This window comes from Lathyrus oleraceus, chromosome 6 (genome assembly GCF_024323335.1).
Source record: "Lathyrus oleraceus cultivar Zhongwan6 chromosome 6, CAAS_Psat_ZW6_1.0, whole genome shotgun sequence".
In the NCBI taxonomy this organism is placed as follows: domain Eukaryota; kingdom Viridiplantae; phylum Streptophyta; class Magnoliopsida; order Fabales; family Fabaceae; genus Lathyrus; species Lathyrus oleraceus.
This window is the reverse complement of record NC_066584.1, coordinates 273,042,329-273,057,353: the sequence shown is the minus strand read 5'-3', so window position 1 is coordinate 273,057,353 and position 15,025 is coordinate 273,042,329.

Genomic DNA, 15,025 nt, shown 5'->3' with positions numbered 1-15,025 from the left:
TGGAATGCAAAGGGACGGTGCTTTCCCATGTTTTGGTTGATACAGGCTCTTCTTTGAATGTTCTCCCAAAGAAAGCCTTAACGAAGTTGGATTGCGATGACGCCACCCTGAGGCCGAGTAATTTGGTTGTGAGGGCTTTTGATGGCTCTAAGCGAGCTGTTTGTGGCGAAGTTGAGTTGCCAGTTAAGATTGGACCGCAGGTATTCAAGAGTACCTTTTATGTGATGGATATCCAGCCTGCCTATAGTTGTTTGCTAGGTCGGCCCTGGATTCACGATGTCGGTGCTGTTACTTCTACTCTCCACCAAAAGCTCAAATATGGACTAGAAGGTCAGATCGTCATTGTTTGTGGTGAAGAGGATATTTTTGTTAGCCACCTATCTACGTTTAAGTATGTGGAGATGGATGGCGAGATGCATGAGATGCTGTGTCAGGGCTTCAAAACTATAAACATCAGTGAGGTCGTGCCCGAAGTTGTCTTTTCACCTGAGTCTGAGAAGGTCGGGACTTCTATCTCTTCATACAAGCAAGTTGTTGAAGTGGTTAAAGCTGGTAATGCCCAAGGCTGGGGCAAATTCATGGAGCCAGTCATCAAAGAAGACAAGTTTGGATTGGGGTTTACGGCGGGGTCTCAGAAGAATGAAGCCGGTACTTTCTCCAGCGGGGGTTTGGTTTCTCCCCACACCGTCAATGCTGCAGATGAAGACAAGGCTGACAGCGACTGTAACTTAGATAGCTGGATTCGCCCGTGTGTCCCAGGAGAAAAGCTCGACAATTGGTCGTCTGAAAAAGTCGTCCGGTTTACTCTACTGAAGAAGTAATTTTTATTGTTTTCCTTTTATCACATGCATAATAAAGTCTTACACTTTGACCAAGGTGTAATGACTCATCTATAGGGCCATCCATTTAGTTACATTTCACAATTATTTTCATCATCAATAAAGGACAGCTTTTGCAAACAATTTTGTGTTCTCTTTCTTTCAGTTTACTTTTACAAAAACGACAATGTTTCTTTTTCATGTTTCTTTTTCGTTTTTCTTTCCAAAAAACACCTCGTAAAACTGATCACCCGGATCTCACTGCTAACGACACTGCTATGGCCAAGTATGACTTCGACAATCCTATCTATCAAGCCGAAGAAGGGGCTGAGGAAGATTGTGAATTGCCTGAGGAGTTAGCCAGGTTGTTGAAACAGGAGGACCGAGCTATTACACGTTATCAGGAAGTGATTGAGACCGTCAACATGGTACCGAGGACGACAAGAAAGAGATCAAGGTCGGGGCCAGTCTACAGGCCGAAAGGAAAAGACCGTTGATCATGTACTTGACTGTGTTAGAAAGGTCAATGGGTTGTGTGCTCGGTCAGCATGACGAGTCAGGTCGAAAAGAGCACGCAATATACTACCTTAGCAAAAAGTTTACCGACTGTGAACAAAGATACTCACTGCTCGAGAAAACTTGCTGCACTTTGGCATGGGTTGCTCGCCGACTAAGACAGTATATGTTGACTCACACGACTCTATTGATATCAAAGATGGATCAAGTCAAGTATATTTTTGAAGAGCCAGCGTTTACCGGAAGGGTTGCTAGGTGGCAAATGATACTGACAGAGTATGACATCCAATATACTTCGCAGAAGGCCATCAAAGGAAGTGTCCTGTCAGACTATCTTGCCGAGCAACCGATTGATGATTACTAACCTATGAGGTTCAACTTTCCTGATGAGGACATCACGTTTCTCAAATCGAAAGATTGCGAGGAACCACTCCCGGAGGAGGGGCCTGACCCTGAATCCAAATGGATTATGATGTTTGATAGGGCGGTCAACGTCAATGGTCGCGGAGTTGGTGCAGTGTTGATCACACCGGAGGGGGTTCATATGCCATTTTGTGTCAGAATAACTTTTCCCTGCACCAACAATGAAGCCGGAAAAAGCAGAATGGGTCCGTTCTCGATACGATCAGCTGAGCCTAGTTGAGGAAAAGAGACTAACAGCTATATACCATGGCCAACTATATCGGAGACGGATGAAGAGAGCATTTGATCAGAAAGTGCGCCCTCGGGAGTATCGAGTCGGAGAATTGGTACTCAAAAGAATTCTTCCTCCCAACACAGATCACAGGGGCAAATGGACACCGAACTATGAGGGTCCATACGTGGTTAAAAGAGTTTTTCTCTAACGGAGATTTGATGCTAACAACCATGGATGGCGAAGACTTCCCGTCCCCTGTCAACTCAGACGCAGTTAAAAAAATACTTCGCATAAAATAGACCCGCTGGACATTAAAAAGAAGAGTCCAGGCAAAAAAGGGCATCCCGATGAACCAAAAAAAAGAACAAAGAGGTTCGGGCAAAAATTAGGGATATAAAAAATAAAAAAATGTACACCCGGTGAGTCGAAAACCCGAAAGGGCGGCTCAGGCAAAAAAGGGTATCCCGGTGGATTGAAACCCCAAAAGGGCGATCCACGCAAAAGTTAGGGAATAAGCGAATGACTGCAGTCTGAGTTCACCTGTGTTCCATCACCGTTTCATTCAATCCGGCAATCTTCGAAGGTTAAAGATCGACTAATCATCCACTTCAAAAAGCAAGATGAGCAGAGCGTCTTGAGGACATACGAGCCATAGCAGAGTCGAAACTCGGTGGGACCCCGTTTCCACATTGCCATTAGGATAGTTTCTCTTGTTCAATTTATAGCGATCGCCTCTTTCCAGGGATCAGCTTCCTGATGTACTCGCCTATTCCTAGCACAAATTTTTCAACCAACAAAAGTTGAATAATTCAGTTAAAAAGCCTCTTTATTTTTCATTTATCAGTTTGTTTGCAAAAGATGTCTGAATTATTGAGGAAACATATTGCATCTGAATATAATGGTGGCTTTTGCAGATGATTTGCACAGGAAAACATTTAAAATTGCTTTGAATGTGCTTAATCCCGGACGGTGAATTCAAACCGAGTAATCCCCCGGGGCATACGTGTATTTTTTGGTTACAGGTCACAGGAACCGGATGCCAAGCCGTGAATCCTCATCCCCAAGCGGTTGACAAAGTCTATCCTCAGCAAAGCCTATCCCCAGTAGAGTTGACAGTATCCAGACTGTATATCCCCATCGGAATTATCAGTACCAGACTGTATCTTCCCAGCAACAGCGGAGTAGTTGCATACCCAACAAATAAGAGGTTGGTGTTCCCAGTGTTCATCTCATTCCCCCAGCAGATTATTTCTAACAGATTTGTTCTAATCCCCAGCTTGAGGACGATTAGCAAGTTCATATCCCCAACAAGGGTCGATCCCTACGACATTTCCCCAAGAAGTGCTTTCCTCACAGACTCTCCTCACAGAGCCTCGCCAAGCAAAGTTTCCATAGTTGATACTTCCCCAGCAAGGTCAACTTTTCAAAAAAGGCCGATTTATTTTCGGTGGCTGCCCGGTCCCGGCAGACGGATCGTTCCCCACAGAGAATTCAAGGATTGATACAGCGATCTGCTCCCTACCAGAGTTGCTTCCCCAAGCAGATTTCTTTTTTTCTTTTTTACACCATGCATAACATTCGCATTCGCATGCATATCATATCAAGCATACACATAAGCTGATAAACAGGTCCTTCAAAGCAGACTGAAGAATTACTTTACAACCAAAGTCATGAGATTCGGCCAGAGGATCAAGTGTGAGTGATCCAGCCTGAGGGTCATTTTGAAGATTCAGCCTGAGAATCGTTTTCCAGTGATCCAACCAGAGGGTCATTTCGAAGATTCAGCCTGAGAATCGTTTTCCAGAGATCCAGCCAGAGGATCAAATGTCAATTTCGAAGATTCAGCCTGAGAATCGCTTTCCAGTGATCCAGCCTGAGGGTCATTTTTGAAGATTCAGCCTGAGAATCGTTTTCCAGTGAGCCAGCCTGAGGTTCAATTTCGAAGATTCAGCCTGAGAATCGTTTCCCAGTGAGCCAGCCTGAGGGTTATTTTGAAGATTCAGCCTGAGAATCGTTTTCCAGTGATCCAACCTGAGGGTCATTTTTGAAGATTCAGCCTGAGAATCGTTGTTCTAGAGATCCAGCCTGAGGGTCATTTCTAAGATTCAACCTGAGAATCGTTTTCCAAAGATCCAGCCAGAGGATCGAGTGTGTGTGATCCAGCCAGAGGATCAAGTGTCATTTTCTAAGATTCAGCCTGAGAATCGTTTTCCAAAGATCCAGCCAGAGGATCGAGTGTGTGTGATCCAGCCTGAGGGTCATTTTGAAGATTCAGCCTGAGAATCATTTTTCCGTGATCTAGCATGAGGGTCATTTTTGAAGATTCAGCCTGAGAATCATTTTCCCAAGAGTCAGCCTAAGGCTCAATTTGAAGATTCCCCAGTGAAGTCGCATACAAGCGTTATTTCCCCAGCAAGCCAGCCAGAGGAGTAGATTGACAGCTCAACGGGAAATCAACCGGATCCAGCCCGCGAATTGCAATTTAAAAACAAAGTCTAATCGAAGAGTCGTTATAACATGTTCTAGCCTGAAGAATATGTACGAAGCCCAGAAGTGGGATACCCTCGAAGCTGCATATCTAACATGAAGATTGGGCGCAGATTTCGAAAGAGAGTCAACCAGCGCATGCCTCAGATGCGAGATCCTGATGATGGGAATTTATCATCAAAATAATCCAGATCTAGCCATAAGATCGAAGTAGATCTAGCCAGAAGATCGAAGTCAGGTCTAGCCCGAAAACCGAGAATAGATTCAGCAAGAGAATCGAAACCAAGAACAGATCTAGCCAGAAGATCAATCCAGATCTAGCCAGAAGATCAAAGTCAGGTCTAGCCCGAAGACCAAAAATAGATTCAGCCAGAGAATCGCAAGAAAGTAGATCTAGCCAGAAGATCGAAAATAGATTCAGCCAGAGAATCGTAACAAAGTAGATCTAGCCAGAAGATCGAAAATAGATTCAGCCAGAGAATCGAAACAAAGGAGATCTATCCAGAAGATCGAAGTAGATCTAGCCAGAAGATCGAAGTCAGGTCTAGCCCGAAGACCGGAAATAGATTCAGCCAGAGAATCGAAACAATTCAGATCTAGCCAGAAGATCGAAGTAGATTCATCCAGAGAATCAAAGAAAATAGATTCAGCCAGAGAATCGAAACAATTCAAATCTAGCCAGAAGATCGAAGTAGATTCAGCCAGAGAATCAAAGAAAATAGATTCAGCCAGAGAATCAAAACAAAGGAGATCTAGCCAGAAGATCGAAGAAGATCTAGCCAGAAGATCGAAGAAGATCTAGCCAGAAGATTGAAACCGTATCCAGCCCGAGGATCAAAATTAACATCCAACTAGAGGACTAAATTGAGTATAGATTCAGCCAGAGGATCAAAACTCCAGATTAAGTCAAAAGACTAATTCAGATTCAGCTAGAGGATCGGAAGAGAAATAAACAGCGCGGTGTATTTCAGCATTTTTGTGGTGTTCTCGGAGCGCAAATTTTCGGCCCGTCTTTGGTATTCAATCACAGCTCGCCCTGTTTGTCTGATAAGCTGTTCGCTTTCATCCTGCTCGGGTTAGCTGATGACTGAATAGGGGCAGCTGTAACACCCCAAAATTTACCCTCCTCATTCATGCATTCATTTTTAGGTCATTTAACATTTCATATTGCATTTCATCATGTCAATCAGAATCAGATCCAAGAAACTTCATTTAAAAAAAACGAAAAAAAAAACGAAAAAAAAATTATAATTAAATAACTAAATAAATAAAATAAAATATAACAGAAAAAAATTTGGACTTGGGTCTCTCTCATTTGAGCCCACAAAGCCATGAAATTCAGTCTATAAATACCAAGGCTTCACTTGAGAAAAAGGAAGGGAAGCAAAATACTCTGAGGTTTCCTTGGAACAAAACCCTACACAAAACCTGGAGAGAAACCTGACAGAGAACTCAGAGCAGCCTCCAAACCCTGAAGGGAACTCAACTGCACAGAATCACCTATGCCTCACATAAACCCTAAAGATTGTTTTGTAAACCTCACGGGTGCAACTCAATTTCAATCAAGCTCTCCAATCAGGTTTTCCCTTATTCCCATTACCTTTATGCTCTTAATTTGGATCATCTGAATGTATGAGGTATGATGGATGAATTTCATTAGGTTTTTTCCCACTGGTTTTAAATGTATATGAATGTATAAATAATGCCTTGAATGCTTAATCCTTATCGTGTTTCACTAACCCTTTTGTTGAGTTTTTGTGAAGGCTCACATGACTTTTGCAGGGATAGCTCGCTGGATATTCCACTTTACTCGTGGGATACCATTTGGGAGATTTATTCTGATTGCCTTGTTGGCTCATTTACTTTATGCATGTTTGTTTTGTATGTGTTCGTATCCCCACAGGTAGCGCGGTTCCTTCGTCGAGGACCGCCCTTTTGCCCTTGAGCATCCCCCAAACCCTAAAACCCAAAGCAACACGTTAACTCCTTCTACTACAGGCGAGTAAGTCTCCAAAGGTCGAGCATCCGGTAGATTGCGTAGTAACGTCGTTCGTCCAAAACCCAATCCATAACCCCGTAGTTAGCCGAACTACGGCTTGTCTGATTCTCATTCCAGATGAGATACGTAGGCATAAGACGCGATGTCTTAGCGAGCACAATTACCCTTAACCTCTAGGCAGTCGAGCTACGAAGACTCTGATTCTCATATTCTGATGAGATACGTATGCAGTGGATGCGACATCCGTGCGAGTCATTTTCTTTTGACCCTTTTTTTTAGTAAATAACATATTAGATAAACCCACACCCTCTAGACAAGAACTACAAGAGTGGATCCCGTAGAATACTACAGATGCGTAGGGGTGCTAATACCTTCCCTTCGCATAATCGACTCCCGAACCCAAGATTTGGTTGTGAGACCCTGTCTTGTCCTTTCCTTTTTCTAGGTTTACTTCGAGCGTTTCCTTTCCCTCCTTTGGGATAAATAACGCACGATGGCGACTCTCCTGTCTTTCTTCACCGGTTGTTTTTTTTCGCATTCCATTTTTCAGGTTGCGACAGTGTGTTTAAGGGCTTAAGAGTCAATAATACTTATATTCTAAATTTAGATGACGTGTCCTTGGTTGGTACTAAGTGTCTTGCTACATGAGTGAAAACTCTTGGTTGTGGAATAGACGTTTAGCTCATATTAACTTTGACTTACTAAACAAGGTAACCTAAAAGGATCTAGTCATTGGTCTTCCTAAAATGAAGTTCACAAAAGATCACCTATGTGAAGCAATTCAAACACGGAAGCAAACAAAGGTCTCTTTTAAATCAAAAAATGTCGTTTCAACATCTAGACCTCTCGAACTTATTCATATGGACCTCTTTGGTCCTTCTAGGACCAAAAGCTTAGGTGGAAAATATTATGGCTTTGTTATAGTTGATGACTATTCTAGATTTTGTTGGGTTATGTTTTTGTCTAGTAAAGATGAGACCTATGCGACTTTCAAACAATTTGCTAGATTGTTCCAAAATAAAACGAATTTGAAAATTGTTTCCATTTGAAGTGATCATGGAGGAGAGTTTGAAAATCTTCTTTTTGAAAAGTATTTTGAGAAACATGGTATTGAGCATAACTTCTCGGCTCCTAGAACTCCACAACAAAATGGGGTTGTGGAGTGTAAAAATCGAGTTTTAGAGGAGTTAGCTAGGATGATGCTTAATGAAGGTAATTTACCAAAGTACTTCTGGGCCGATGCTATTAGCATGAAGTGTTATGTTAATAGGATATTGATACGTCCTATTCTAAACAAAACCCCTTATAAATCACTTAGAGGTAGAAAACCTAATGTTTATCACCTTCATGTCTTTGGATGTAAATGTTTTATTTTAAACAATGGAAAGGACAATCTAGGTAAATTTGATGCTAAAGTTGATGAGGCTATCTACCTCAGATACTCATAATCTAGCAATACATATATGGTCTATAACAAGAGGCTACTTATTGTCGAAGAGTCCGCTCATCTTTCTTTTGATGAGTCTTTTCCAAAATATGTTGGGAAGGGTATGTCTTTTCATGATATAGATGTGTCTTCGTATGACATTCTCAATGAAGCCGATGAAAGGATTGATCAACCTCATACAGATGAAAATGAGAAAGTAGAAGATAATGATCACTAAGAGGAAAAGGAAGAGAGTCTAGTTACTTATTCTTGGATATATCACAAGAGGCGTGACAACACGCTCTAAGATGAGTAACTTTTGTTATCACTTCGCTTTTGTGTCACCTAAAAATGCTAAAGATGCATTACTTGATGAGCATTGGCTTATGGCAATACAAGACGAGCTAAATCAATTTAAAAGGAATGACGTTTGGGACCTTGTCCCGCATCCAAAACATCATCAAGTAATAGGAACAAGATGGGTTTTTAGGAACAAGCTTGATGAAAATGGAGTGATAACCCAGAATAAGGCTCGATTAGTCACTCAAGGATATAACCAAGAGGTTGGTATTGACTATGAGGAGACTAATGCTCTGGTCGCCCGACTTGAGGTCATACACCTTCTTCTTTTCTTTGCTTGCTCTAAGAACTTCACATTATTTCAAATGGTTGTGAAAAGTGAATTTCTAAATGGTTACATTAATGAAGAGGTGTATGTTGCTCAACCTCCCGGTTTTGAAAATTACGAGTATCCCAATCATGTGTTCAAATTATAATGCACTTTGTATGGCCTCAAACAAGCACACAGGGCTTGGTATGAGCGACTAAGCAAGTTTTTGATTAATCAAGGGTGCTTAAGGGGAAAGGTTGACACTACTCTTTTTATTAAGCGCCATGGAAATGATACTCTTCTTATACAAGTATATGTTGATGACATTATCTTTGGATCTACTAACATGAAACTTGTCAAAGAATTTTCTAAGCTTATGCAGGGAGAGTTTGAAATGAGCCTTATGGGAGAGCTAAATTAATTCCTAGGTCTTTAAATCAAACAACTAAATGAAGGCACATTTGTTTGTCAAACTAAGTATTGCAAGGACTTGCTAAATAAATTTGGCATGGTTGATGTAAAGTCGATTAACACTCTGATGGCTATGAACGATAACTTGGAAAGGAACGAAAATGATAAGGATATGGAAGTGAAGAAATATAGAGGTATGATAGGTTCTCTTCTATATCTCACTGCATATAGGCCATATATCATGTTTAACGTCTGTATGTGTGCCCGATATCAATCGGCCCCTAGGGAATCTCATCTCAAAGTCGTCAAACGTACTTTTAGGTATCTTTATGGTACTTCAAATTATGGGATTTGGTATTCCAAAGGGAGTGATTGTATCTTAGTTTGTTACACTGATTCCGACTTTTCCAGTTGCAAGTCAGATAGGAAAAACACTAGTGGGACTTGTCACATATTTTCAAATTCCTTACTTAATTGGCATAGCAAGAAATAAGTTTCAGTTGCTTTGTCAACTGACGAGGTGGAATACGTAGAGGCTCGTACTTGTTGTGCTCAAATTTTGTTTGTTAAATAACAATTACTTGATTTTAATATAAAACTAAGTTGTATTCCGATTTTGCGCGACAACACTAGTGCCATTAACCTAACTAAGAACCCGATTTTTACAAAACCACTTGCGACCGAATCCTTCTTTAACATTTGACAGAAATTATGAATTCTTGACATTTCAACACTTACCTAAATGTTATGTTAATTCACTTTGAATATATCTTGTCTATATAACATTTCTTGACAAGCATACTTCATAAGAGTGCATTCTTTATCATTTCACAAGAAAGGTACTATCATTTTATTTTCCGTTTTTTGTTAGATTTTTCTTTTCGCACGTCGTTTATGGTCCATATGATGGATGTTCTTGACATATAAGATATGTCATGTATGATCACTTCCAAAAATGTTTAATTAATATATGTCAATTCATATACTTATAGTGACGTTATGCTATCTTCATTCTCCTTAAAATATAGTAATTGGTGCATCGGTTTGTTATATATTTTTCTCATGATTTATGATTGAACATGTTACATTGTTAACAATAGCCTTGGTTGTGTGTCATTGTTATGTTTTCATCTATGTTTTCGGTTTATGTGGTGGTACTTTGTTTATCGCCTTGCTAGAGCACATGCGTGTGCAACATTTCGGGAGCACCAAAAGGCGTATGTCACGTAATCATGTCATTTTTGTAGCATGTCAAGTATTTTGTGTTCACTTTGTATCCTTAATTTTTCATGATTGTGTTGTGATTATGTGACATAAGTTGGGACAATTTATTCTATTGTTGCATTATTGTCTTGTATTTATGTTTAAGTACTTCTTTTCAATATGTAAATCATTTTATGTGAGTGCTATCATATTGATGTTCTTATCTTTGCAAAACACTTATGTGTGTTGTATTCGTTTATGCGTAATTTTAGATTCTTCTCATGGCTTTCTTCATTTCTTTTTTATGTTGTCAAAGTGGGAGAAGTAAGATGAAATTGGATGAAGTTGTAGGGTGCATACATTCAGGGGGAGCTTTTCATTGCAAACGCACATGCACCGTCTCAAGTTTTTCCATCATAAAAAAGGGGGAGTATATGAGTGCAACTTCCCTTATATGTGTTTCGTATGATGTCAAAACTAGGATACTTTAGCGTAAATGTATGTTGGATGGTATCCTCTGAATCTCTATATGCATATTAGCATTAGGAAGCATAAAAGCATTTGGAAACAATGTGGGAAAGGTCTCATGCATCAAACATGCATGAAAAATTAATATTTATGAAAAATAACAGTACAGGTCGACACATAGAACTATAGGTCGACCTATGAAAAATATTTCTAGCTATAGTTCGACACATAGAACTACAGGCCGACCTATGGAAATTTTTTCTTGGCTATAGGTCGACACATAAAGTCTATAGGTCGACACATATGCTGCTGCATTAAAGCATATGACCTATGTTTCATGTGCTGAGTCTTCAGGTCGACGCATAGGGAGCATATAACTGTCATAGGTCGATACATGACCTTGGACTGGTCGACTTATGCATCGAACGGGTCGACACATAACTTGTATAAGTTGACCTATACGATTTTTTTCTTCAAAAATTCACATTTTTCTATCCTCCTTTGCATTTCCTTTTTCCTTAAATCACCCGTGCATATAAATACTCCATAGTAAGGTTTATAGAGTTAGTAAAACCTACATGAATCCAGGATTTCAAAGCATCTCATCATCTTCAATTCAATCTATGCATACACATAATCATTTTTTGATTGGGTGTCATCTAGATTAGGATTGATAACATCCAATTAGGTTTGTCGTATCGAGAATATTGGGTTGTGATCTTTGACGGATTCAAATAAGAAAACCAGTTTGGGTTTCCTTCAGGATCTTTAGGGTTTGAAGGTTTTTGTCAAGATTATGCAATTCAAATCCGATCGAGTGAAAGCCTGGAGACTAGGTGTGTCAGCAAGGGAGTAACATGAAACGGTGGATCGTATTGACAAACCTTGGTTTAACAAGTGTACCTTGGATCGTATTGAAATCCTTGAGATAAGAAGGTCATGCAAGGAAGTAGCAACAACAGGTGAATTGAAACGGCATTGTTGGTGACTTGATCAAGCTTTGATCAAGGATTTTAGAGGTGTTAGAGTCAAGAACAAACCTAGGGTTTATGGGATTTGATTTCTCATCTCTCGTATTGATACTTTTACAAAGTAAGATTTATTATATTGATATCTCAATTCGAATTCGAATTGAGGGAAACATACCCATATCGAGGTCGATTAGGGAACTTCCTAAACAAACCCTTACGTACTCTCTCTCTCTCCATCTCTCTATCTCGTTTATTTTTTAGTTCACAAATTATTAACTACTTTGATCTCTTGATCAACATTATTTGGATAAGAACTTTTGAATTCTTTGTTAAATTATGTTGTTGTAGTAATCACTTACCATTTGGTAGTGATTTTTTTTCAGAACTACAAACACTATACTAATATCCAAACTTTGTTGATTGCACGCAAAGTGTTTGACGAATTGTGGCAATTAATCTTTAGTGTGTTGTTGTCATTGGAAATAAATCTTTACTATAGCAGAGTATTTAATTCAGTGCTTAAAGTATTGATAAATCAACTTGTGAATTATTATCATACCATTGGTACTCATACGCTTATTCGGGATTTTCAATAGAAGGTTCGGTTAGACGATTTTGGATATGAGAAATATTTTAAACTTGCTTTCGTGCCATAAAATTTTCTAAGTCAAAGTTTTGAATAAATTTTTAATTTGGGATCTATTCACCCCCCTCTAGATCTATGTCTATCGTCTAACACAGCTAGTATGCAGATCCAACGCTTGTCTTGAGATCCACCTTGATCTCAATCAACCAAATCCAACGCTCCCAGAGAGAGTCAACAATTTGGCTCTCTCCATGAACCCTAGGGCCAACACGGGCTTCAGTGATAATGGGCTTTCCATCTCTTACTAATCACATCCCCCATTTTCTAAGCCCATTACTAATCCAACTTAAAATACACCCCTTGGTTTTTTTAATTAATTAATTAGGGTTTATTTGTTTAAAAGTTTATGATTAATTCAATTAAATTAATAATTATGGTTTTCTAAATTTTGATTATTTATTATTTAATTTATGTCATAATTCAATTTATTTATTTGTGGTTTGGTTATTTAAATTAGGATTGTTACGATTAATTATTTATAACAGTCATGTTTAATTAATTAGGGATAAAATTAGGATTAATTAAACCAAGAAACATGTGATAAATTTTGGAATGATTTCTAAGATTTTAAGGGATAAAAATTAGGGGTAAAATCGGGATAATGGGTATATCATGTTGCGTCATTTAATTTATTATCTTAATCAAATTAAAAGTTATTTTTGCAATCAAATGGGATAAAAATTAGGGGCAATTTAAGGGATAAAATCTAGGGTTTTCAAGGAATAAAATCAAGGATAAAATTGGGATAAGAGTTATATCTAATAGTCTAATGCAATCACTAATTATTTTCTTAAAATAAATTAAATATTATTTTCACAAACAATCAAGGGATAAAAATCAATTCAACACACTTTAAAGTATACGTCCTCTACCCTAGTGTATTGAGACATTTTCTTTAAATCAATCACTTCACCGCCCCTGATGTGTGAGAATTTTCAAGGGATAAAAACAATCAAAAACAACTTTTTATACAAGAACTACGGTACTCTGATCCCTCGCCTAATGCGAAGGTACGTAGGCATATAGTTGTAAACTCTAGCGAGTGCAACAATAAAAAAAAATTTGGTCTCCCGTCTGTTTTAATTAAAATATTTTCTCTGTAAATAAGATAAATAATTAACAATTAAGTGGTAATCAACCAAATATCTATAAGCCCGGCCTAACCCTAGAATTGAAGGAGGATCTCATTTAGTACAATGGAGGTAAGGGGTGCCTATTACTTTTCCTTTACTTAACCGACTCCCAAACCTAGAATCTCACCCTTATTCTATAGGTTTTCTCATTATTTCTCTGTTCCTTATGAATGAATAAAGTATGGTGGCGACTCTATCATTTTTTCAATCGGGACAATGGGGATTGGGAGAAAAAGCCTCAACCAACTCAACCATTGACCTCATCGTGACAAACAATGGTTGGAACTAATACATAAGGGAAAAAACAAAAATGAATGGAAAAAAACAAAATGACAGTAAACTTAGTATAACCCAAAATGCATCAACAACAAGAAACTTTCCAAACATCATCAGCCCAAACTCTTTTTTTACTGCCATGAATAAGGTAGAATAAACAAAATCATGAAATTAAATTAAAACCAACAGCATCCAAAACAACTAAAAGCAATGCAACCAAAATTAGACTTATTTCTAATTTCATGCATAACGTGTTCTTATTGAGAACATTGTTCATCACCTTACAAATAACAACAACAAAGAAAACTCAAACGCTTGGAATCGACATGAATGAAAGCAAAACATACTTAACAATGACAAACAAAACAACAACACACAAAACATGACTGAAGGACAAATCCTTAACGAAAAAAACAAATTGAGGCATAACCGAAAACTCAATCAAAATATTACCGTCGTGAGAAATCGTTTACACAAATTAAAAACGACAATAATGCACCGCTTCAACAACTATCATACTGGAGCATTCACAAAGTTCCAAACTCGCAGCATTGAAGAATCAAACTCGTAGCTTATTGAACCAAGTAGAAACCAAACCATTAACTTCATAATTTTTAGTACCAACTAGCAGTTCAATCTCTTCTTCCCCGTTTTGCAGAGTTTGAAGGAAAGGTTTGAAAAGTCCAGTTGCGGTGGTGATGTTTCTATGTTAATGGTGGTTTAAGTAGAAGGGTGAAGAAGATGGAAGAGTGAAGATGGAGATGTTTTGCTTGTGATGGTGGTGGTAGCATGAGGTTCGAGGGTGTATGAAAGGGAAGATGGAAGAGGTAGCAGAGCAAGAGCACTGCGGTGAGGAAGGAAGTAAAACGGTTTTTTCATTTGCAGGAGAAAAGTTCCTTTTTCTGAAACACTTACAAGTTATCCCGCTTTCTATTTTATTGAGTTCATTCTCTCTCCAAAATGAACATCATGGCCCCCCTTTAAAAAGCATATTATGCACCGAAACCAATTCTTCTCAGGAGTGAGATTTTATTTTTCACGCATTTTATCCTTATTGGCCAACTGGCTGAATTTGAAATCTCTCATATGAGTCCTCTGAGCAAAATGGAAATGGATAAGAGACGTTGGGATGGATTCCAAGGAGAGCCACGTGTTGCCCTCTTAGTGGAGGAAAAAAGATATTTTTGTTATTTTTCTTGATTTTCTTTACAAACTTAAATTATTAAGTAAGATTTTAAAAATAAATAAAAAATAAACCACAAAACCAAAAGTCAAACTAAAAACATGATTAATTCTAAATAAATGTCCTGATTATTTTGACTAGAAAATTAAATTAAACGGATAAAAAATGAATAAAAATCGGGTGTACAAATGTCCAGAAAATTAAAATGAATGCACCATAATGATCATCACAAAATAAACTT